Source organism: Podarcis tiliguerta, assembly GCF_965153285.1.
Source record: "Podarcis tiliguerta genome assembly, chromosome: 14".
In the NCBI taxonomy this organism is placed as follows: Eukaryota; Metazoa; Chordata; class Lepidosauria; order Squamata; family Lacertidae; genus Podarcis; species Podarcis tiliguerta.
Window position 1 is genome coordinate 19447060 of NC_139547.1, and position 24798 is coordinate 19471857.

Genomic DNA, 24798 nt, shown 5'->3' on the forward strand with positions numbered 1-24798 from the left:
GCCATACAGCAGCCAGCCTGCTGTCCCCAGGTGCTCACAAGCAGAACATGAAAGTGATGTACTTCCCTCTATTGCTTGTTCCCAGAATCCTATATCCAAAGATGAATGAACTCTGTAGGGGGAAAAATCCACTTAGCCTCCTGGAAAAAACACACAGAACAACTTCAGAATCAAGAAGAAGTTCTGTTTTCTGTGCTCTGTTATGGTAATCTCGACTGGGTTATTGAACATGCTGTTGTTTCTCCATATGCCACATCTCCCTGAAACCAGCGTTGGTAGCCTTTTCTCTATGAACTATTCGTTTTTAGAAAACTTGACTATTTGAAAAGCCATCTAAGCCAGTAACCACCACCAGTTGGTTGTGTTTTTTGTAGCAGTGAGGCCTACAAATGAATTACGCTTTTGTGAAAAAGAACTTTTTCTCATCATTTCTGCAGCTACACCTAGTCGCCTTCATTAGATGACTCCCAAATTCTAATATTATCAGAGAGGGAGGAAAAATGTCCCCCTCCTAACCTGATTCAAGTGCATCCCACATTTTCTCTAAATGAACTATTTCAAGCAATGAGCTTCTTGCTAGGCTTCTCCCCAAAGCAGTCTATCATTAGGAGGAAATTAAATAAAGCTATATTTTCCTGTGTGCCTTTTACACACTGAATGATTTGTAGCATATAATCTCTTGCTGGCAATTGGATATACACAGATCACAAGGCCCTTGAACCAGGGCTTCTAATCACCCAATGTACCCCAGTGCAAATTGTGCTCTATGGATCAAGGGCGTCATATGGGCCCAGTTCCAACCTGATCCTACAAGTTAATTGGAAAACACTGGTTCTTATAAAGCCCTTACACCAGAGTGGGGAATCTTATTCAGTTTGAAGGCCACAGTGCCCTTGGGGCAGCTTTCTGGGAGACACATGCCAGTGGTGGGAGGGGACTAAAGCAAAAGTCGGCAGAACAATGAATGCTAATTTTATCATTTTAGCAGTAGGCTAGTTTCTATGCACATACTCTCACACTCCTCTCTGCTACCCATTCAGGCAAGCAAGCAAAAAGCATTATTAGAGTTCAGGGACACATTCTAGCCAGGCAAAAACACTCAAGGAGGGTGCAAAACAGGGCTGGGGTGTGGTTCAGGAGGGTGTGTGTTCCTGGGAGACTTTCAAGGGTCACTTAGAGAGGCTTGGAGAACTGTATCTGGCTTCCAGGCCTGAGGTTCCCCATCCCTGTCTTACATGCAAGTGAACTCCTAAGTTTGAACATCTGGATAGGAGGCTAAGACTATCAGGGGCTACTAGTCACAAAGGCTCTGCTCTGCCTCCACTGTCAGGAGCAGTAGTGTTTCTGGATGCCAGTTGCTGGAAACCACAGGAGGGGAGAGGGCTCTTGTGCTGGGGTCCTGCTTATGAGTTTTTCACAGTCATGTGGTTGGCCACTGTGAGAATAGAATGCTGGGAATTACCAACAAAAGAAGAATGGCAGATGAAATTGATGGACTATGCATAATTGGGTAAATTAACAGGAAGGATTTGAAACCTGTGGGACCAGAGATTCTTTAAAGACTGGAATAAATATACAAACTATTTGAAAAGTAATAGTAATGAACAGATCACGCTAGTAGGACTGCAAGAAGTTTTGTAAGGAGGACTATATGAAATATTGCAAGAAAGACTATGAGGAGAATTATTAGTTAATGATAATGAAGAGTAATAGATAAATTAAGGAATGCAGAATAAGTGATAAAGAAGGGGAAATCATCAGAGGTGTTGACGGAAGTCTAAAACATTGTATGAGATAAGAAGCTATGTTATATGATTGTTGGAAATGATATGTTAAAAACTAATAAAAATTTATATATGTATAAAAGAGAGAATAGGATGCTGGACTAGATGGGCCCTTTGCCTGATTCAACAGGGTCTTCTTATGTTCTTAATGAACAAAGTGTTGCCTTGGGCTAGAGTTTCCTGGGGGGAATGGTCTACTTGGAGCTATCCAAGGTCCTGCAACTCTAGCTTGACCTACAACTGTTTTCCTGATTCTTGCTAGGTCATGCCTTCATGGAACAAGGGCAACAAAGAGGCATCATTTTAAGAGCCCATCCAAGTTGACCGGTATAATGCAGCACACTCAAAAGTGCTGTCAGAGTCAAAGCTTCTGAACAATGGGTGAGTCATCGCCAGACTTCAGCATCCCAACAACAAGCACATGTTTGGCTGGATCCATTTTAACCAGTCAGTTTCAAAAATAAAGATTCCTCCTTCAAGAGCACAAAGGAAGCCGCTCTCTTATCTGAAACTCTCAAACTCTCTTGAAAGTTAGTCCTTCTCCTCTCTCTCTCTCTCTCTCTCTCACACACACACACACACACACACAGAGAGAGAGAGAGAGAGAGAGAGAGGGAGGGGGGAGATTTCAACCAAAATATATTCAGAGTAGGCACACTGAAATTATTGGAGTTATCTACTGATTTCAATGGGCTGCTTTGAGCATGTCTTATTTTGCTATCAGCCACAGTATTTAATTGACTTTGGACCGATGAATCCAGGGACTCTGTTACAGTGTTTTATGGAACAGAATAATATTTTACAGGCATAGGGAAAGTACTTAATTTTCTGATTTTTAAGGATAGAAACACCAACCAATAAATTAAATATTCATTTGACACATAAACAATTGAATTCATCTGCATATTATTTTGTGCAGTGGGAAGATGGGTTGTTTGGTCAAAGGAATTTTCTTTTGTACATTATTTTTATCCAGATCTTTAACTGAAAAGGAAAAAAAAATAATAAAAAGCTCCCACAGCAGTTAGTAAAGACACGACACAAGAGGAAAAAAGATTATGGGGAGAGGAGAGGAAAAGCAAACCCAGGCATTAGTTCTTAGTTATTTAATTCTAATAAGTGTTATTTTGGGCAGAGAGGAGGGAAGCAAGCTTCCTGCAGCTGCTCCTTCTTTGACTCACAGATGGGGCCAGGTTGGTCTTTCCCTTGCTGTGAAGAAGAAGAAGAAGAAGAAGAAGAAGAAGAAGAAGAAGAAGAAGAAGAAGAAGAAGAAGATTTTCCACACTGCAACCACAACAAAAACACTTTTCACAGAAGAATAGGGGAAGAATACAAGAGTGGTCTTATCCAGAACAAGTAGCCTGAAAAGGCACACCCCATTCCATCCACTTTGGCATCGTGCCACTCAATTCAGCTGCGCAGGTAGGTTTTAGCTCTGCTACCACATTAAGTGTGCAGCAATCAAATGGGTTTGTTTTAATTTAAAAAAGTATTTTAACAATGTATACGCTGCTTAATGCCACTGTAAACAAGAAGTGAAACAGGAGGGGTACAAAAGGGACATAGCATAAAGTCAGTTAAAATTTAGCATCAAATTAGGAAAAAAAACTAACTTAAAATGCCTGCTGAAATTTTAAGAAGTCTTTAGCAAGCGCAGGATGTTTAGCAGGGAAGGGGGTCTGTCTGATCACACCTAGAAGGGAGCTTTGGAGAATTGGACCCACAATATTGAAAGCACGGCTCCTGGTGGATATGAGATGTGCATTTGAACCATGGGGTTCACTAACAGTGATTCTCCCATATACCTCTGTGATTGGTCAGGTGGTCTAGATGAGCCATTGGCCCAAGCCAGCAGGATCCTCTTATGTTCTTAGCCTATATCCTCTGGTGACCACAAAGCCGTGTGTCCAAAGAGCCCTCAGTTTTTATCCTTCCTTTCTTCCAAAGCAGATCAGAGTGGCGAGGAACATGCCTCCCTCCCATTTTATTCTTTGTGGACTGCTCCAAGGTCACACTAAGACTGAACCAGTGATCTTCTGTATTCAAAGCAGAGGCTCTATCGCTGAGCAACAGCCCTTCCCCATTCTCTAGCTCTTGTTCTGCTTCCTTCCTAGAAAGGTACATAGCCCTCTCTCCACCTCCAATGAGAAATCATAGCAGAAGTAAGAGGGCATGAAGGATCCGGCTCACAATTAAATGAATTTTATTAGACGTAATTGTTCCTGTTTTCAATTAGGTCTGTATGTGTGAAGAATCTGAAATTCATCTTGTTAGACAGACACCCAAGCCCTCTTCAGGCATGCTATAGTCATCAGCAAACAAGTGAAGGGAGGGCAGAGAGGATGGGGACAAGAGTTCTGCCACTTCATCACTAAGCCAATGGTGAATTGGAGAGCAATTTCATGGAGGAGAGGGCTCTCAATGGCTACTAGCTCTGCTCTGCTTCCACAGTCAGAGGCAGCACTACTAAATACCAGTTGCTGGAAACCACAGCAGGGGAAAGTGCTCTTGTGTTTGAAACAGGAAATGAGTAACGTATGTGTAACTAGATCAGCCTTCCCTTGGAAGGGGTATTCTGGCATGGCAGTAGAACATGTCTAAGGGCAGTTCTGGTCACAGCAACCACCTGAGAATCCATAAGCAATTGTCCCAAAGAAGTGGAACTGAGCCTGATCAGAGCAGTGATGGGAAATCTTTGGAAGCCCAAGAGCCACTTTCCCCCAACGGCAACCTTGCAGGGACCACAAAGCAGAGAAGACCAGATACAAAAGTGGGAAGAGCAATGGATATCACTCTCTCCTTTGTACAGTATCCTACATTCCAGCTATACAAAAGACAGGGGTTTGTATGCATATCTCTCTAACCTCCACCCAGGCAAGAAGAAGAAGAGGAGGAGGAGTAGTAGTTTGGATTTGATATCCTGCTTTATCACTACCCAAAGGAGTCTCAAAGCGGCTAACATTCTCCTTTCCCTTCCTCCCCCACAACAAACACTCTGTGAGGTGAGTGAGGCTGAGAGACTTCAAAGAAGTGTGACTAGCCCAAGGTCACCCAGCAGCTGCATGTGGAGGTGCAGAGACATTAACCCGGTTAGTTAGATTACAAGTCTACCACTCTTAACCACTACACCACGCTGGCTCTCTGCCACAGGTTGAGGGCAGATTTCATCTAGCGAAAGCACCCAAGGAGCCTGCTGGAAGGGATATGGCTTGGTAAGAGTCACAAAGAGAAGTCTGGAGACCCAGATTTGGCCTCTGGGTCTGTGGTTTCCCATCCATGCTCCAGAAGGAGGGCAACCACATCCAGAAAAGGGTGTACTGCCAATTCCAGATTAGATTACTACTGACCATCAGATCTTTGCCTTCTCAGGGCTGTGTCACAACTTGTATGCCCAAACCCCATCCATCACTGTGTCCAGTATCCTTGGTATGAATTAACAAAGAAAGGTAAAGCTGAGCCTTTTCAGTACAGTGATATTACCAAAACTCCTGAACTCCAGAAGGCCTCCCCTGGCCATGTTAGCAAGCTTTACACAGGAACCTTGTTGGCTACAGTCAGAATGCCAAAGCTAGTAAGGTAGGCTTTGTCAACCTGGTGCCCTCCAACTATTTTGGACTATAATTCCCATCAGCCCCAGTCACCACTCCATTCATCTGGTGTTGATGGGAACTGTAGTCCAAAACATCTGGATGGTTAAGATTGAAAAGGGAGCCTGGATCTACTCTGGGCCTTCTTCCCCTCCCTACTCCACCAGGGGAAACCCTGATAGATGCAACATCCCGTTCCTCCCTCTGCTCAACAAAACAAACACACCAACTCATGCATACTCAATGCAAGATTGTGAAACAGGATCATAACTGTGCCATCACCTCTTCTTATTTCACTCTCAGCCCCCATCTATCAAATGATTACGGGAAACTCATTGAGTGCTATTTAATAATATATCCACATCCGCTGTGTCTCTCAAGCTGTTTGCATTGTTAAATCATATGGGCTTATTTAAAGAGTCGGCAACTCTTCTTTGGGTGTTCAGATTGCCTTCCTCTAGTTGCCTACTTGATTACTTAAGAGTGCTTTCACACGCAAACATAGTAGAGGACGGGAGGTGGGAGGAGAGAAAAGGCTATGAAGCAATCTATTGTGGACCCAGTGAAACATGCAAGGCATCACAAATAATACATGGGATTCTCTGCATGGCGATCTGAAGAAGCTGGCATGCTTGGTCACTTGAAAAACTCTCAAGGCCAGCAAGGGAGGACACTGTCCTTACAGTCAGCATAGGAAGCTGCCTTATACTGAGTCAGAATAATGGTCCATCTAGCTCTGTATGGTCTACAGTGACCATCAGTGGCTCTCTAGGATTTCAAGTAAGGTCCTTTCCCAGCCCTACCTGGAGATGATGGGGATTGAACTTAGGACAATTCCAAGCAGATGCTATACTGCTGAGCTACAGCTCCATTAATATTACCTCCCAGCCATCCTGAGCTCAGGAATGGGTTCCATGCTTTCAGGGCAGCGTCAATGCTTCTGGGATCCACCCACACCTTTCAAGCTACTCAGCAGGTGGTTACAAGTAATCTAGGCTGACGCTGACTCCATCTTTCACAGCGTGATCATCCATGATAGGAAGGGAAGTGAGACAATGTGCACTTGTTGTTGTTTAGTCGTTTAGTCGTGTCCAACTCTTCGTGACCCCATGGACCAGAGCACGCCAGGCACTCCTCTCTTCCACCTCCTCCCGCAGTTTGGTCAAACTCATGCTGGTAGCTTCACGAACACTATCCAACCATCTCATCCTCTGTCGTCCCCTTCTCCTTCTGCCCTCCATCTTTCCCAACATCAGGGTCTTTTCCAGGGAGTCTTCTCTTCTCATGAGGTGGCCAAAAGTGCACTAGACTTTCCTAACTACCAGTGTCAGCTACAGATCTCAAATAGGGGTCACTCCTAGTCCTGGCTGGGGATGTCGGGGACTGAACCAGGGACCTTCTGAATTCAAAAGTGGATGCTCTGCCACTGAGCTACAGCTCTTCCTCAGAGTTGGTTTTGCCATGCAGTTTTGCAGACGGTCTCCATAGAGATCAGCTGTGGCCTAAAAGGCTCATCAGTTTGCATGCTCCAAGGGGGGGGGGCACTGAGACTGCCAGGATTTGAGGACCCCCAAATCCTGGAGTCAGCACAGGTGCGGTATTTCAGGGATGGATGAATTTGTCCATGTCAGTTTCAGTTTCTCATATTTTTTTCCAATCGTAAGTTCAGTTCTCCACTTTCCCCCATCGATTTGCAATGTTTCTAAAGGGAAAAAAGTCTTAATGAAAATCCTCCAGCTTTTTAGTACAAATGTATGCTAACAGCCACAGTATATGCATTTTTTAACGCATGATTTGGCTGGAGAACTGTGCGGAGGGAAATGAAGACCTTTGAAGGATGACTGTGGTTCAAATGATTTTAAAAGAGGACCGGATCAACTGATAGATGATTGGTCCATCGACGCTTTCATAATGAATGCAGCCTCCATGTAGCAAGAGGTGGCCGTCAAATTCATGCAGCAATGCTTCTGAATGCCAGTTCCTGGATACCTCAGGAGTGCAGAGTGTTGGTGGGCTCAGATCCTGCTTGCAGGCTTCCCACAGGCATCTGGGTAGACATGGTGAGAACAGGATGCTGGACTAGATGGGCCATTGGCCTGATCCTGCAGGCTCTTCTTATGTTGCTGTGGCCATATGGCTGGATCCAAGATGCTGGAAGAATTGACCTTGGGGACTGACCTCTCCATCCGTTCCTTATGCAGAAGAAGGATCCATATTTTCCTCTGGATGGGTTTCCCCATCTCTTGAATCATGTCTCTCTTGAGCTGAGCTGCTGATTCCCACTCTTGCTCTCCCCAACGGATCACACCCTGTGTGCGATCATCGCCCTCCCACATGGCCAGGAAACGCATGGTGCATCACAGGCAGAAAGGGATTTCCTGGAAGCCTCAGGCTCTCACTTTCCTCCTTCCTCTGCATTACAGACAATTCCTGCTTTTAGCAACAGGGTGTCGTTCCTGTGGTGCAAAGAAAAGTTCAGCTCCAGCACAAATCAGACCTCCTTGTGGGGGGTGGGAGACGAGGGGAGCACCCTCGCCTGTTGCATGTCTGGGGGAAAGAGAGGAGAAAAGCTTTGAAGTCCTTTGTGACAGGTGTTGTTTACCTTTTGTGCCAGCAGGTGGCATAGCTCTCATTTCAAGCTCACTCCCCTGCCAGATCGCTTCCAGAGTGCTGATTTTTCAACTTGCTGTGTTAAATTCCTGGTGCCATGACATGGGGGATCTAAGAGAGGATATTCCGGAGTCTTGCATTTGACGCTTGTTATTGTTTTTAAAGCTGCCGAGGGGAGTGCTGAGAAGCCTTGGGAAGAGATTCCATTTTTATTGAAGGAGTGCTAGTATAACTCTCTTTTCCCCAACCCTACTCATTCAAGTGGAATCAATGTATACAGCACACATCGGAAGCCATCATGTACCGAATCAGATTCCTGGTCAATCTAGCCCAGTGCTATCTACACTGGCAGCAGTTCTCCAGGTTTCTGACCAAGGACATTCCCATCCCTACCTGGAAATGCCAGGGACCGTCTGCATGCAAAGCAGATGCTCTACGACTGAGCCATGGTCCTTCCCAAATATATATGCTCATGGCTGCTTTGAAGTGAAATGGGGAAAAAGACAGCCAAGGATGGCTCTCCCAGGTCATCTCTCTTTCAGTCCTCCATCATTGCCTCTTTTCCTGATGTTCGGGTTGTGAGTGTTGTTGTGTATGCAACCAAAACAGTATCAATAAACACATAAGACGTAACCGGCTGTATTTTTGAATAAATAAGGTATACTGTTCATTGTATCAAATTGCAGATTTCAACGGGAGTCTCATAAAGTTCAACGAAAAAAGCAGAAGATCCAGTGGATCAGTTCATTCTCTAGTCAGTTCATGCATCAGGTCCATACAAGTATAAGTATCTATTCCATCTGTCTGTTCTTAGAGTCCAATAATCCACAGTTCCACAGAATCCTTTCACAGAGTCTAAGACAAGGATTTCTGGAATATTAGCCTTGTTTCGCTATCCTAGGCTTCATCAGTAGAACAGGCTCATATGTAATATTACAGGATAGTGGATCTTATAGCATAGTAGTGGTTGCATGAGCCTGTTCTTCTGATGAAGCCTAGGATGATGAAACAAGGCTAATATTTTAGAAATCCTTGTCTTAGACTCTGTGAAAGGATTCTGTGGAACTGTAACAAACCTTCATGTGGATTGTTGGACTTGTGTGTTTATTGAGTATGTTTCACGTAACCATAGGTTTGTTGTTGTTGTTTTACCAAAACGGTATCAACAATTTACAAGGGAGGTATCAGGGGACCTGGTGGAATCCCAAGCCTTGCAGAAGTATGAAAAGAAAAGAGAGAAAGGAGAAAAGAAAAGAAAAAGCATTAGATAAAGTCCTAAAATGGTGGGGGTGGGGGTGCTCCATGACCATAGATTGCTGACTGGGGTGGGGACCAAAAACTGGAGGGAAGTGGAGTGGGTAGAATCCTGAGCAGCAGAATTCTGTGCTGAAACATTTTCTTGCAGGTCCTGCTTCTACATGGAGATTCTCAACTTGGTCAAAAAAATGCATACTTTTTGAGTGTAATTAGCAAAGGACAGCATTAGGTCTTTGCTCATCCCCCCCCCCCAATGCAATTATGAGCTCAATCTTGTAGCTCATTTCAGTCCCTGAACTGGTTTGGGGGCTTGCATAGTGTCTAACTAGGGGTTAACCCCTAATTAAACATGCAGTGGAGGTGGGGGGCGAGAAGATGCAGGCAGGCAATCCTGTTGCACCTCCTTCTTCCTCCTTGCCTTAGGTGTGAGCCCAGCATTTGACAATGCCAGATTGCTCCATGTGGACCTGATCAGGGTCATCCGGGGCCGCCTCAACCCTCTCTGGTCAAATTCCAGGTTGACCCAAATGGGTCCAATTCAATTTGAGATCCGGGATTCACTCAGAGCCATTGCACAGCCCTAGACAGCACAACAACATAATACAATGAAGAAGTGGGCACTTGGATTTTGGGCAGTTCTGCAGAATAGGAACTCTCTGCGGGTGCAGCTTTTCACCCTGTTGCACCACTATGGCATGACAAATTGCAGCAGGCGAAATTCATTCCCCTCTGCAACTGGTAAAGGTCTGTACAGAAATCCAATCTCCTTCTATAGCTTGGCACCCTATGCAGATAGCATTGGATTTTATTTAGGTTCAGCAACAAAAATGTCAAAGGGCTTAAGGGAAAGCATGCATTTATTTCATAATAAATGAAAAATTAAACCAAATGGGGCCCATTTGTTACGACATGAATGCAGTGAGTTTTCATTTTCATTATCCTGTTCATATCCATTTGTCGTTCCTTTGGGAGTGGGGGCTTACCTTTCTCCAGGGGCAGCAGCTAATGTTATTTACTTCCCCAAATCCAAACCTTTACTGCTTAGCCAAAGGCCATTGCCAGTCATTCAATAGAGCAATAAAAAAAGTGGGACACAGCTCAAAAATATGATTAAAACATAAACTAATAGCACAATCAATTTGCAATTATTTATATTCCCAGGATGCCTGAGATGCTGTGTCGTTCTAAGATATTCCATGAGGGAGGGGAGGAGATATAGGCTGAAGACGCTGCCTTTGTGGGGACTGCAATTTCCCTGTATATTTATTTATTTAGAACATGGGTGGCTAACCTGCAGCCCTCTGGAAGTTGCTGAGCTGCAACTCCCATCAGCCCTGATTCTTAGTCATGCTGGTTGGGACTGATGGGAGATCTGGCCTTCCAGGTGTTATTGGTCACCATCTCCCTGATTGTTAGGGCTTCTGTCCACTGTGCTAGGCAAGCCCATTCACTGGATGGCCATTGGTCATAGATGCTTTAGCTGAGATTCCTGTATTGCAGGGGGTTGGACTAGATGACTCTTGGGTCCCTTCCAACTCTGAGGTTCTATGATTCCATGATCAGCTGGCTGTCGGGATCAAAACCACAACAACAAGCTGACTGCCACGGCTTGCATCAAGTGCTGTGGACGGAAGCTTTGTCTACACCGTGTAATCAGTGGCGTAGCATGTGGGGGCCACAGGAGTGGTTGCCCTGGGAACAAAATCATCAGGGGTGTGAAATTTCAACAGCCAGTACATCTGCACACATCTGGGCTCCGTTGAAAACAGCTTCTTCATGCGAACCAGGAAGTGGCATTTCCAGACAATGGAACGACTCTTCTCTTCTTACCTCTGCTTCTGCGATTTCCTGGGTGATGCAGATGCCATTAGGCAGTTGAATGTCCTGTGTACTCTGTCCCTTTTCCTCCCTCCCCCCTTTACATGGCCCTGGGCTCTGGCAACCCACGCTACACCACCCCATGTAATACACCATGGAGGGATTCTGCATGTGTTCAAGCTGTACGCGCCTAGAGTCCACACAAAACCAATCAATGGCTTCCATTCTAAAATAAAATCATGGATTGAAAGCAGGACAAAATGCCAACAAAAAAAGCTTCCAAAAACTCCAGTGTGTCTCCCTGTTAAGCACATAGTGCTTTGTTTTGCTACATAGAACACAGAATGTGAAAAATCTGTGCACTGACTTAGGGGGACTGTACCTCTAAACCTCACCTTTTCTGCAGAGGAGCTAGAAATTGCCTTTCTCCCAATGAGGACATGTGTGTGTGTGTGTGTGTTATTTTATTATTAACTTTATATCTCAACCTTTCATCCAAGGAGCTGAAAGCGACAGACATTCTTCCCCCTCTCCTTTTTAACCTCACACCATCTCTGTGAAGCAGGTTAGGCTGAGAGATACTGGTTCGCCCAAGGTCGCCCAGTGAGCTTCCTGTTTCAGTAAGGATTTGAACCTTGGTCTCTGAGGTCCTAGTGCAACACTGTAACCTCTACTCCACAATGGCTCTCTCTTTTTGTATTCAAGTTCTTTTGTATTCAGATTTTATACAGTAACGAATTAGTTATTATGAGTATTTTTGTGCATAAAATAGTTTTGTGCATAATCATCAATCACCACCATCATTGTTTGCCTAGAGACATCCACATTAGCATCTTTTCAGCACCAGAGGAGAACCTTTTTGATTTCCCCAAGCTTTTAATGATAGATTTTAGTGCATTTTAAGATATTTGGCACTTCTGATTCCTTCCCTTTGCTAAGTTTTTGGCTTGACTTGATCTTATGCTGCTCTTGTTGTGCTGATTTTTGCTGATGACTAGATATTATACCGATCTCGATTCTAGTTTATTTTGATTGCACTTTGCAATTTTCGACGTTCCGCCAGGCATCCTGGAGGCTTAGCCGGGTGCCATAGGAATGTCATAACACAACAAGTATTATAGGAATGTAAGAAGCTGCCTTATGCCCAGTCAGGGCAATGGTCCATCTAGCTGAGTACTGGCAGAGGCTCTCTGGTGACATGCCCCACCCTACCTGCGGATGTCAAGCATTGAGCATGCAACTTTCTGCATGCAAAGCATGATCCACTTCCATGGGGTTGCATCCCTTCCCTACAAAACCAGAGAGGGGGTGCTAAATGGTTTTTAAACAACCATGCTACTTCTGCCTGCTCTCAATAGGATTGTGGCCAGCTGTCTTATACTGAGTCAGACCACTGACCACAGACAGAATGCTGCAGCAGCAAGGCTCCTCACGGGGTCCCTGCCATGGGAGCATATTCACCCAGTGCTTTACCAGTTGCACTGGCTCCTGGTGGAGTATAGGGTCAGGTTCAAGGTGCTGGTTTTGACTTTAAAGCCCGTTGTGGCTTAGGGCCCTTGTATTTACGGACCGCCTCTCCTGGTATGCCCCACAGAGGACCTTAAGGTCCATGAATAACTATAGTTTAGAGGTCCCGGGCCCTAAGGAAGTCAGACTATCCTCCACCAGGGCCAGGGCCTTTTCAGTGATGGCTCCGACCTGCTGGAATGCTCTGTCCCATGAGACTAGGGCCCTTCAGGATTTAACCTCCCTCCGTCGGGCCTGTAAGACAGAACTATTCCGCCTGGCCTTTAATTTGAATTCAGCCTGATCTTTTATTTCCCTCCTTTTCCCTCCCCCTCCCATTTTATGAAGATTACCTGCTCTGAGACCCCACAGCTAATTCTCCCCAGTCTCCCCAAGTAAGGCAAATTCAGCCAGCTAGCCCTGGTGATTATCTAATGCTTATTAGATGGATTTCCCCTAAACTGATTTCTGAACTTTTAATTTTATTGCTATTCATGTTTTTTATACTGCATTTTATGCTGCTTTTACAATTAAATGTTTTAAATTTGTTGTTAGCTGCCCTGAGCCTGGTTTTTTGAACCTGGGAGGGCGGGGCATAAATAAATTATTATTATTGTTGTTGTTGTTGTTGTTGTTATTGGCATCAACTCCTAGGGGCCCAGCTCTCCGTCCCAATATTTTGAGGGGCAGGGCCTCCAAAAGTTCAAAAATATCTGGGGGCAGAGGAGGCCAAGTGCAGAGCTGAGCACGGTGTGGCTTCTCCTGCTGCTGTAGAGGGGAAGGAGAGGGGAAGCAGCCTCTGGCAGTGATAGTGGCAGCAGCAGGTGGCGGCGGCTGGGTGCCAGAAGGGAGGAGCTACTGGCCATTGAAGCTGCACTACCTCTGCATTTGACTCCACCCCTGGCTCCTCCCAACGCCCCGATGTCACATGTGCAACATCACGTGCATGACATCTCCCTCACCTGTTTGCACCTCTCATCTAGTTCAGTGTTGTCTACACTGACTGGCAGTGTGACTCTCCAGGGTTTCAGGAAGCCCTACCTGGATCTCAGAAGTTGGAACTGGGTCATTCGAAGGGTAACACTCTGCCACTGAGCTACAGCCTTTCCTTACATCCTACACATCCTGCACAAAAGGGGGCGGTGACTTGATACCGAAGGCCCGCTATTGGCTTCTGGCCTTGACTGATTGCTGCCCAGATGATGTCACCATTTCCACTCCCCCGCTCCCTTGCGAAACCACTTTCATTTACTTAGGGAAACCCGCCTCTGACTTTGAGAAGTGTAGCTATATATGCTGGACAAATAGGTGTAATTTTTTAAGCAAATAGCTTATTGATTTCCCACTCAGTTTCTCCGAAATGTTCTTCCCAGCACAGGGGCGGGTTTGCCTTTCTTCCACCCCGTCTTTCCCCACAGGACTCATTTTACATTCTGGCAGGTATCATTTGTAGCAGAGCAAGCTGGGCCTGGGAGCAGTTTCAGAATGCAACCGGGTGCGTTCCTCACTCCTCTTTTCTGCATTCAAATGGAAGTGAGCACCCCAAACTTCTTGGTTGAAACAGACCCATGCAGTCACATTTGCACCCAAGGCAGAAAATCCAAATGGTATCTTCCAGTAACAGGGATTTGATCACATTCAACAAAATGTCACTGATAATTTGCTGGCCTTTAACATAACCTGTCACCTGAGTCAGATGCTTCTGCCTACCTCACAGTGAATTTAAACTTTCTGTTCTATATTTCGGCAATTATAAATTAAGACCATTGTCATGTTCTGCCCTGATCAGGGCCGGATTTAGGTTTGATGAGGCCCTAAGCTACTGAAGGTAATGGGGCCCTTTATATGTCCAGCTGTCCTTGGTCGACAACAAATTGTCACTGTTTTTTGTGTTGAATATATGCTATATGGTAATTTATGGACCTAATAGGTATCTAAAGTCATTTGCACATGCAGAATGTAGGCACCTTATATATAGAAATGAGCAAACCAGTGATATTTTAGGGAGCAGGCTAGCAAGCAGGGCCTATTACTTACATCATAGGAGCCTACACAACACAAAACACTGTTGCTGTATGTAGATTTTATCTCACTTGTTTTTTATCTTATATTTTGGAAATGTACATCCAGGTTTTTTTTTTTCCTTTAATTTTTTTTGGGGGCCCCCAAGAGAGTGAGGCCCTAAGCTATAGCTTGTTTAGCTTATACGTAAATCCAGCACTGGGCCTGATTCTGGCTCCTGTTGAAAAAGCAGACTGTCCACCCACTGCTGGACCACAGACAGCTCCCAATAAGGAACTTGCTTCGACAAAGGTTGGGAGCAGTCAGAAGTCTTTTAACCACTGACTCGGAACTGCCTCTTCCAGGCTCCACCCCCTTGTGGAGAACCTCAGAGCCTTAAAATGGGCAAGACTCCAACCTGAAGGTGGGCCCTCTTCCTCCATTCCACAGCCTTGCGCCTGGTGAGGGGTGGTGGAAGGCATCTAGGTCAGGGAGAGTTGCCAGGGAGGGTCTGCCTCCATAGGCCCTGGTGGTCTGGGAGGTTTCCCTGTGCAGTGGCGTAGCGTGGGGGGTGCAGGGGGTGCCGGCGTAATTTGCGCCCCCTAACCCGGGGCAAGGCAAGTAATTTGCGCCTGCACTGTCCCTCCCCAGATAGTCCCTCGCTCTCTCTCTGCACCGCACCACACGCTTGGCACCCTCCCCCTCCACTTGCCGCCCACTGTGGAGGGGAGGGTGCCAAGCGTGTGGTGCGGTGCAGAGAGAGAGCGAGGGACTATCTGGGGGAGGGACAGTGCAGTGGGGGGGGGCGCAAATTACTTGCCTTGCCCCGGGTTAGGGGGCGCAAATTACTTGCCTTGCCCTGGGTGCTGACAACCCACGCTACGCCACTGTCCCTGTGGCTTCCTGTTTAACAACCTCAGATGGAACAATTTCCCTATGTTCAGTCCTCAGCCCTCATAATGCCCTGGCACCCCCATCTGGTTCCTCAGCAGCCTCAGACTTTATCTGGATCACTAGTAGATTCAAGGGTCCTGGCAACTACAGCCGCATTGCAAAGAGTTTATTTTTTAAATAAAAAAATGGAACACATCCATAACTGAGCCCTGTCAATGCACCCATGCTGGTGTTTTTACTTAATTAATTAATCAATCAATCAATCAGTTAATATATTTATGCCCCACTTTTTAATGCCAAGGATCTATAGCAGCTTCTAAACTTCACGCACCCCCCCCCCCCCGCACAAATAAATAAATCCCTTTTGCAAGGTTGGGCAGTAGAATAGCTTTCTATCAGCTATCTCTTAGCTCACTCAAACAGGTGCCAGATACAAAAATAACAAATAAAAAATGAATTTCATAAGCCGGCACACCAAGCAATTGACACCAGATTCCAGGAGAAAATACTCAGCAATTTGGCAGAGCAGTCCCAGCGCTTTTCCCTCAGAGACGATGCTGTTTGCGATAACGAGCGGAGTCATTTGCATAAGCCCAAGGAAGACAACAGGTCTGTGTTCCTCCTCAGCACAATTCAGCAGGGCTGCTGACAGCATTTGTCCATTGGCAGGAAGAGCTGTTGTTTCTGAGAGTGAGTAAGATAAGACGTGGGTAGGTTTATTCAGTTCAGCAGCCCAACAGCGTCATGCGGGAGGAATTGCAAAGGGAACCACAAACATGCAATGGGATTTGAAGCAAGAGAAGACCCTTGATTAAGTAGCTGAGCATCTGCTTTGCATGCAGAAGGCCCCAGGTCTCAAACCTTTGACAGCCTCTGCCAACCAGTGTAGGTAATCCTGAGCTAGATGGACTAATGGTCTGACTCAATATAAGGCAGTTTCCTGTGTTCTTTTTTGGGGAGGGGGTAGAGCATCTACCTTGCATGCCGATGGTCCAAAGTTCAATTCCTAAGATCTCCAGGTAGGGATGGGAAAGACCTCTCTTCTGAAACCCTGGAGAGACTCTGCTAGTTACTGTAGCCCAGCAATGGCCCCAGCCCCCGGGCTAACCATTGGAAATCTACCCTGGCCCCACACCCCACTGCCCAGATCCAGCACTAGCCCCGGTGTTTAGGATTGATGACTAAATCCACTATTTTCCTGGCTCTCACTGTTAGATGCAGTAGTCAGACTCCCAACTAGCTTCTTGTCAAAGGCATTCATGTGTAGGTCACTATGATACATAAGTCAGGTTGCAAAGGATACAGGTCAACAGGTGCCACAGAGGTCTAGGTATACAGCTAAGCACAAGCTGAGATGTTCCAACATTTGACACATCCTTCTTTTGAAGAGCTGGGAGGGCACCGTCATTTGTGTGGCTGGTGTCCTAAGCCACTGGGCTGGGCAAGCAAACAGGCAGGCATTCCTCTGGGCAGGCAGGGTTTGTTGAGCCTGTTTGCCGCTGTGCAACTGTCTCCACAGCCATGGTTATAGAGACAGGGCTGTCTGATGGCACTGAGGTGGGCTTCTCTCCCAACAATTCACTCAGCCCCCTCCCCAGGATCTGGATCAGTGCCTCCCAACCTGCCGGGTCCCTCGCCAGGATCCCCCAGCTCCACATTCTCTTCTCATTCTTCCTCCCTCTCTCCTCAATTCCACCAAGATGTCTCTACGGGACTCATGACACCCAGGGAGGCTGCATGTGGCAGAGATTGCCCTTGCTCCATGCTCACTTGGATGCACTACTTAGACTCTTGGCTCAAGAAAACCTCAACGCTTCATTCAAGAACGTCATCTCAGCATTACCTTCAAATGCAGGAAACAGAATTCATAACATACCTGGTACTTCCATGTTTCATGAATACAGTGGTACCTTGGTTTACAAACTTAATTTGTTCTGAAAGTCTGTTCTTAAACCAAAGCATTCTTAAACCAAGACATGCTTTTGCATAGCAGGGGGGGGGGCTCAATTTACAAATGGCACACACTCAACAGGAAGCGGAACATGTTCTGCTTCCAAGGCAAAGTTCACAAACCAAAACACCTACTTCTGTGTTTGCAGCATTCTTAATCCAAGTTGTTCATAAACTAAGCTGTTCTTAAACCAAGGTACCACTGTAGGTGATAGCTAGGACCTTGTCTCAACACCTGCCCTGCCCACTTACCGTACTTTACTTTTAAATAGCAGGATGGAGCGAGTCATGGTTCTTGTCCCAAGTGAGAAGACTGAGCTTGGAAATGTGTGCTCCAATGGATGAGGGGATTACCAATGCAGATGGTGATGCGTCGTTGGTGGTGGGACCTGAATCAGTCTCTCCCAGTCCCCCTTCCTCCTCTGGTTCCACTAGCTCTGCTGTCTGCTTGCCTCTTCAGGTATCACAGAAATTTCCCTCTCCAGAGCAGGAGTGGACACTAACCCACATACTTCTCCATCCCCTTCTTTAACATCCAACATTTACAGGGTGAAGACCTCTCCCAGTTCATTTCTTAGGCCTCCCCCATCTCCAGCCTTGGGGTCCTCCTCTGACAAATCCTCTGAACTCCTCCCTGATTTGGTTGGTGCCATGGGACCCAGGACCATGTCTCAGTGTTCTGCATCCCCTCCAATTTGAGCTGGCCAATGTCCTCCTTCACTGTGGTTGACTCCACTGACGCATGACACTCTTGGCAGCAGACCTGAATCAAGAATGCGTTTCAGTGCTTTGGAGCAAGTAGCTGCATAAGAGTTTCAGTTGTTTAGGTAGGACTCTGCAACTGTCTTATAATTTTTGATTTCATTGCTCTGCTTTGCTTATGAGTTCCCCAGAGTTGAGCTGGGTAATCACACAGCACTCCCTATAAATTGATTTTATCCCTCTTGCCATTTGGCACAAACACTTTTTATTTGTTTTTTTCGGAGTTCCCATAATCATGATTCTCTCCCCCCCCCCCCCATTTTTGCATAACTCCTTCCAGTTAGGGCTCTCTCTGAACTAGCACTAATTGAAGTTGATAATACACAAAGTGGAAAACGATGTATCCACAAAATGGGGTGGTCCCCAACCAGAACCCCTCTTTTGGAATCTCGGATTGCCCCTGAACTGGTCCAACCTGGGGGACACCTGACCTGGTGCCAGACACAGAATCCTTGGAGGATGAAGCAGACATCCCACAGGTCAAGGACCTTGAGCAGCAGCCCTCTGAATCCAGGGCTGAGGATCCCCTTGAGGGGCCATCTGAATTGATACCTGACATGGACCTGTCAGAGCAGGAGGTAAAGCAGCCCCCACTAAGTCCTTGAGATGGCTGGTGCCAGAATCTTCAAGTCCAGACTAAATAGTGGTGACACCTTATGTGCCTAGGGACTCAGACTAACTGGTCTACTCATGAACAATCCTTGATACCCTCTCACTGCCAACAGCTGTGGTTAAGGTGTGGTTTAGGATACCAGAGTATATAAGGCCTTTCACTTGAACCTTCCATTCGATGGAAGCAGGACAAGTTTCTGGTTCCTTGATCATTCTTCTAGCTTTCTTCTCATTGCTGAGCTCGCTGTAATGGTGGCCTTGGATTGTTTCCTGACATTTTTACTGGATCTTTTTTCTTTTTTTAAAAAAAATTCAACATACTTGATCTTGGCTTGTTGAGCATTAAACTTGAAACTTGAGTTTCCATGTCCTGTGTGTTTTGAGAAAGAGTTTTATCCTCTCTGGACTGAGCCCCTTGTCTCCAAGCATGATCCTGGTCTAGGTGCTGTCAGAGAGACTTCACTGTAGGGTGGTCTGATGCAAAAAAGAAAAAGAAAAAAAAGACTTTAATCACCACTGTGTGAAAGAGGTTCAGCAGTTGTAAAGAATGGGATACTGGAATGTGGGCTAAGAAAGTGTGACTGAACAGCACAGCTGGGATGGAAACATTGATGTCCTACCTCTGGGATTTTGCTAATATCTTCCATCACTCATTAGACACTTGCTTTGAGCTGTCTAACTAAAATAAATTGAATGAATGAATGAGGTGGGCAGGTTGAATGCATGAAGCCTTCTTCTATGGAGTCAGACCATTGGGTCATCAGGTCCAATGCTGCCTGTGCTGCCCTTAAGTAGCCCTACTAGGACTTGGGCAGAGATTTTCCAAACCCTGGAACCTGAGACCCTTTCAATGGGAGACAAGGATTTAACAATGGTTCTTCTGCATGCAACACATGTCCTCTGCCCCCAACCTATAGTCCCTCCCTGCAAAGTGTCAACAGGGTCAGAGCCCCAAGGGCAGGCCGGAGCAAATAATCAGCCAGCTGGGGGCTAGAGGCAAGTGGCATAGGCTAAGGCAGGCCAAAAGGTCAGGCTATGCAGGCCACAGTTAATGAGCAGATGGGTCAAAGGGGAGTGGAGGGGTCTGAGGCAGGCAGATGATTCAGTACAGCCAAGAAGATTGCACATACGGACACTGCCTTGACATTTGGGGGGTTGCTAAAGAATGGCTCAGCAAGGAAGCTTTTAATAGGCCCAGTTGCACCGGCGGCAAGACCTTGCTCAGTCCAGACAGAAAGGCTTCTGTAATTCCCCAAACTGTAACGCTAAGGGACAACTAACTCACAAAGGCCTTATCTGCACTATACATTAGTATCATGTCACTTTAAACAGTCATGGCTTCCCCCAAAGAATCCTGGGAGCTGTTGCTTGTGAAGGGTGCTGAAAGTTGTCAGGACGCCCCTATTCCCCACCCAGAGCTACAATTCCCAGAGTGGTTTAACAATCAAGCTCTCTTGATTGTTGAACCACTCTGGGAATTGTAGTTCTGTGAGGGGACTAGGGGTCTCCTAACAACTCTCAGCACCCTTCACAAACTACAGTACTCAGGGTTCTAGTGGGCAAGCCGCAACTGTTTACGGGGGCATGCTGTTGGTCAGCTTTGGCTCCTTTGGTCACCTGACTCGGTACTGTGACACTGCTGGCATCTGCCTCCCACAACTGATTGCGTCCAAAGGAATGTGGCCCTCATGAGAGAGAAAAAGGTTGCTCACTCTTGCCTTAGTGTCTTACAAGATTGTCGTGAAGACTAGCCAGAGCCTACAGAGGTTTTGCTAGCACTTATGCTGCTGACTTAATACCAGCAAGGGAGAATCAAGAGTGCCTATCACTTCTGGATAAAGTCTGAATGAGCTCTGGGTATGTAAACAAACAAACAAAACAAAACCGAACAAAGAAGGAACACTGAGGTAGATTGAATCTGTATTTCTGCACCATGACACACACCTTTGCCCTGCTGCATTTTGCAAAACCCAAGAGTTAGGGAGAGGAAGTGACAGATTTATTACCTTAGAATAACAGGGTTGAGTTTTTCTTCTTTTCTTCCCAAAACATCAGTATGCCAGTGTATGTTTTCCCTGCATCCAAACGCCCTGCAAAAAAAAGAAAGAAAAATCATTAACCATCACGTTAATGTGTAGGATCTAATCTCTCCCTGTGCGAAGATGACAGCAGCTTCGGTGCTCGATGGCATAATTGTGTTGTGATCTGGCGTGCCAAGTTCCCCAAACTTCCACTTGACACATTAAGAAGCGATGCTGTGAAAGAGAGAGGGAGGGAGAGGGAGAGGAAGCCCCTTCCAGTTCTGCGGGGCTCCTCCCCATGGCATACGGGGTCCATCTCCAGCTCACTATTGGAGCCAAGAGGAATCAGGCACTTTAAATGGAGAACAAAATGATAGCAAATGAAAAACGATAATCTCCAGCCTTCCCAAGCCAGCAAGGGGCAGTCTGCCTAGGGGATGGAGAGGCGCAGCTGCAGAAGCCCCGCAAAAGCCATGGTGCAACTCCCATCACTGTTCAGTGTGGCTTCTGTGCCAACATCTGAGCCACCCCCTGGACCCTTGTGTGGTTTGAGCCACAGATCTGGCATGCGAGAGGCAATGAATGTCCTGCCAGTGTGTCTGTAATAAACAAATCAATAATTAAGAGAGGATACGCATTAGCCTTGAAACAGGGTCCAGATGGAAGACCTTATGAGGAGCATGGGGAATCCGGGTACATTCAGGAGCAGTGTTGGACAGGTGGGTGTTGCCACACAGGGCACATAAAGGCACATCTGCAAGCAAGGATGTCAGAGAATTTGATCAGAAATGAAAATGTTGGTCCAAGATCGCAAAAGGGGAATCGCTCACAATTGTTTTTGTGAGTCTGCAAATGATTGTTGTTGCTGTTGTTTTGCATTGTCTTTGATGTTCCGCTTCCATGCAATGCACTCAAGTTTATTGTGTAATGAATTCTGTAATGAATTGCTTTCATTTTGGATATAGTGTATATTGAGATGGAAAAAGTAGGTTTTAGCAGAAGCCGAACTGCAGCAGAATGGAAATAGTGCTGATTGTAGCAAAGAAGAAGAAGAAGAAGAAGAAGAAGAAGAAGAAGAAGAAGAAGAAAGAATGGGTGCTACTTGCTTAGGTCTCTACCTGCAAGTGAGCTTAACAGTGAAGCCCTGAACATACTTCCTCGAGAGTAAGCGTCATTGAGTTTAGTGGAATCTACTTTCTAGGCGAGAAAGTGGCTTAGCTATAGTCCTCCAGATATTCTTGGCTCCTATGAGCCCTAGCCAGCATGACCAATTGACAGGGATGATAGGGGTTATAGTACCACAGCCTCTGGAGGGTCACATCCCTGGTGTAAATGGACAACACAGAGCATCATCATGTTGATGACATGGCCAAGCTGGGCTATCAGCACATGTAAAACAAGGGCAGTATGTGGTGAATACTGTTGTTGCCCAAGTTCAAGACCAGCATGATCCAGAAGTCTTCATGGTCCTGCAAGGTGAGGGGGATCTAGGTGCCCTTGAGGCACAGAAAGAGCCTAGGGTCACATTAGCAATGTGCACTGAAAGCACTGTGATACCACTATAAACAGCCATGGCTTCCCCCAAAGAATCCTGGGAGCCGTAGTTTGCCAACAGTGCTGAGTGTTGTCAGAATACTTTTAATCCCCTCCTAGAGCTACAATTTCCAGAGTTCCCCAGGAAGAGGAATTGACTATTAAACTATTTTAGATCCTGCCAGAAGCATTTCTGTCCACTTGTGATCCATGAACCTATCAGTGACCTGGACACAGAGTTGACGTGGTATCAGATGGGGAACCAGGTGAGGGTCAGGGCTGACTGCTGGTAGGCCATTGCAATGGGAGGCCATTGCACCCGAGACTGTTGGCTGAGGCTCCCATAGGAAGCTTCCAGACCACCAGGATCTATAGGGTCAGAGACAAGACCTTCAAAGGAACCTCCCCCTGAACCCTAGGAACCAGATGCCTCCCACTGCCCATCAGTGGGAGGGAAGCTACAGAAGGGAGGAGTGCCTGTATTCAGGTCTGAGGGTTGACCCTTTATGTCTCTGAAGATCTCCATAAGGGGATGGACTAGGCAGCCTGGAGACAGAGGCTTAAAAGGCTTCAGCCTGCTCCCAACCTTTGTTGGAGCAAGTTGTTTACTTGGATATATCTGTGTTCTGGTAACCTTTGACCAGCCTTGCCTCTTTCTCCATGGGATCTAGCATCAGACCTGAACACGACAGCCTGTGCATTAAGCAGGAAGCATGGGGAGTTCAGTGCTAGTGATGATGCTGGCATCATTCCATGGATAAAGGCCAGTGCAGGCTAGCAGGACTGGATGGAAGGAGGAAGTTCTGTTCCCAATCCACACATACCCAGCCTGGCACAAAGGGAGCTCAGCTACAGTTCCTAACAAGCGTGTTCAGTGCACCATCAAACATCTGAGACTACAGTAGCCATGAAGAAACTTGTCTAGCTTGATCAAAATCCATATTAATCAATGACTTTAATTAGGATCTTTGGTCTTCATGCCCCTTTCTTCCTTCTCTTTCTCGTTACTAATTGCTAATAGGATGTTTGCAGGAGTATTTTGACCTTATAATTCATGAGTTGGATTGTTTTGTTTGTAAGCTTAGTTGAGAATTCTATTTATATTTCTTTCTTTCTTGATTTAATTGAGGTCCTAAGGACCAGACATTTGCTTTATTTGCCACAATTCTTTGTAATTATAGTTTAATTGTAAGAGATAATTTTATACCTTATTTTCATTGTCATTGCCATTTTTTTAACAACGTCTTAGGAAAGCACTAAAAACTTCTAATTAGTCTGATTTGTGACTGGAGGAATTTGAGGTGAAACAGACACACTGTACGGTGGGGTATATGCACTCTGAACCTAAAATGGGAAGCATTCAAGGAGCCCATAGTTTCCCCTGTAACTATTTCCAGTAGGGATGAGTGAAAGTGGGCTTATTCAGAGGGATCTGGACCTTGGCTAAATAGGGCTGTAACTGGATGATAAGACCCTTCTCCTGATTGCTTTGGGCATGGATCTGGGTCAAGATGGGGATTGCCATCCTGGGTGGCAAAGGGCAGATAGTCCTGATCCAGGGGTCACAGAAAGGGGCCATACAGTGGATTGGGAGGACAGGCTGTACACCAGGGTTTCCCAAACTTGGGTCTCCAGCTGTTGTTGGACTACGACTCCCATCATCCCTAGCTAGCAGGACCAGCTGTCAGGGATGATGGGAACTGTAGTCTAAAACAGCTGGATACCCAAGTTTGGGAAACCCTGCGGTACACAGTCCTAGCTTCCATTTGCTGGTCAGAAGGACCTCAAAGGCAAGTCACAGACTATTGGCTCTTCTAGATGGGATTAACAGTGGCCTAATTTATAAAGGTTTTATAAGGATTACTGAATTCCTATGGGGACATATGCAGGTGGATGGGTGTGTGTATGCATCACTTCAGAAGGTCCTTGGTTAAATCTGTGGCATCTTCCATTAAAAGCAGGAATGGGGTACATGTGCTTTTCTAGATGATGCTGAACTACAACTCCCGACAACCCCAGCCAACATGGCCTTACTTAAAAGGATGGTGGAAATTGTAGTTCAGCAACATCTGGAGGGCCACACATGTGGGATATTTACTTCCGTCAAACCCAACAATTTCTGTTTTGCCAATTAGGCACACAAAGGGGCTGAGGCTCAAAGAGCTTTCCTGTAAACTTGCTAAAAGGAATAATGTGATATCACTTCCCTATTTGTCTCCTGACAGGAAATGATGTAACTATGCATGCTCCTCGCTGCCTGGGCGCATCCTCTTTTCCATCATGCCTGCAACGTGAGAACACCTATAATTCTGGGCTCAAGATCAGACTCCATTTTAAAGCTAGACTTAGTATGTCTTGTAACTCAATTAGTATTTTAAGCCTGCCTGCACCAAGCTGTTGTATCTGTTATTCTTTAAGACCTATACTGAGTAAATGTTATTTTTTACTTTTAAAGGGGGAGTA

At 46.0% G+C, this 24798-nt stretch overlaps 1 long non-coding RNA gene across 1 annotated transcript; it reads right to left on the reverse strand.

Moving 5' to 3' along the window:
• Nucleotides 1-19044: 19044 nt before the first annotated feature.
• On the reverse strand, nt 19045-20873 carry LOC310663923. The gene is made up of 2 exons (XR_014504678.1): nt 20788-20873; nt 19045-19255 (listed from the first exon to the last, which is right to left on the reverse strand). It is a non-coding gene; the product is annotated as an uncharacterized lncRNA (long non-coding RNA).
• Nucleotides 20874-24798: the final 3925 nt, after the last annotated feature.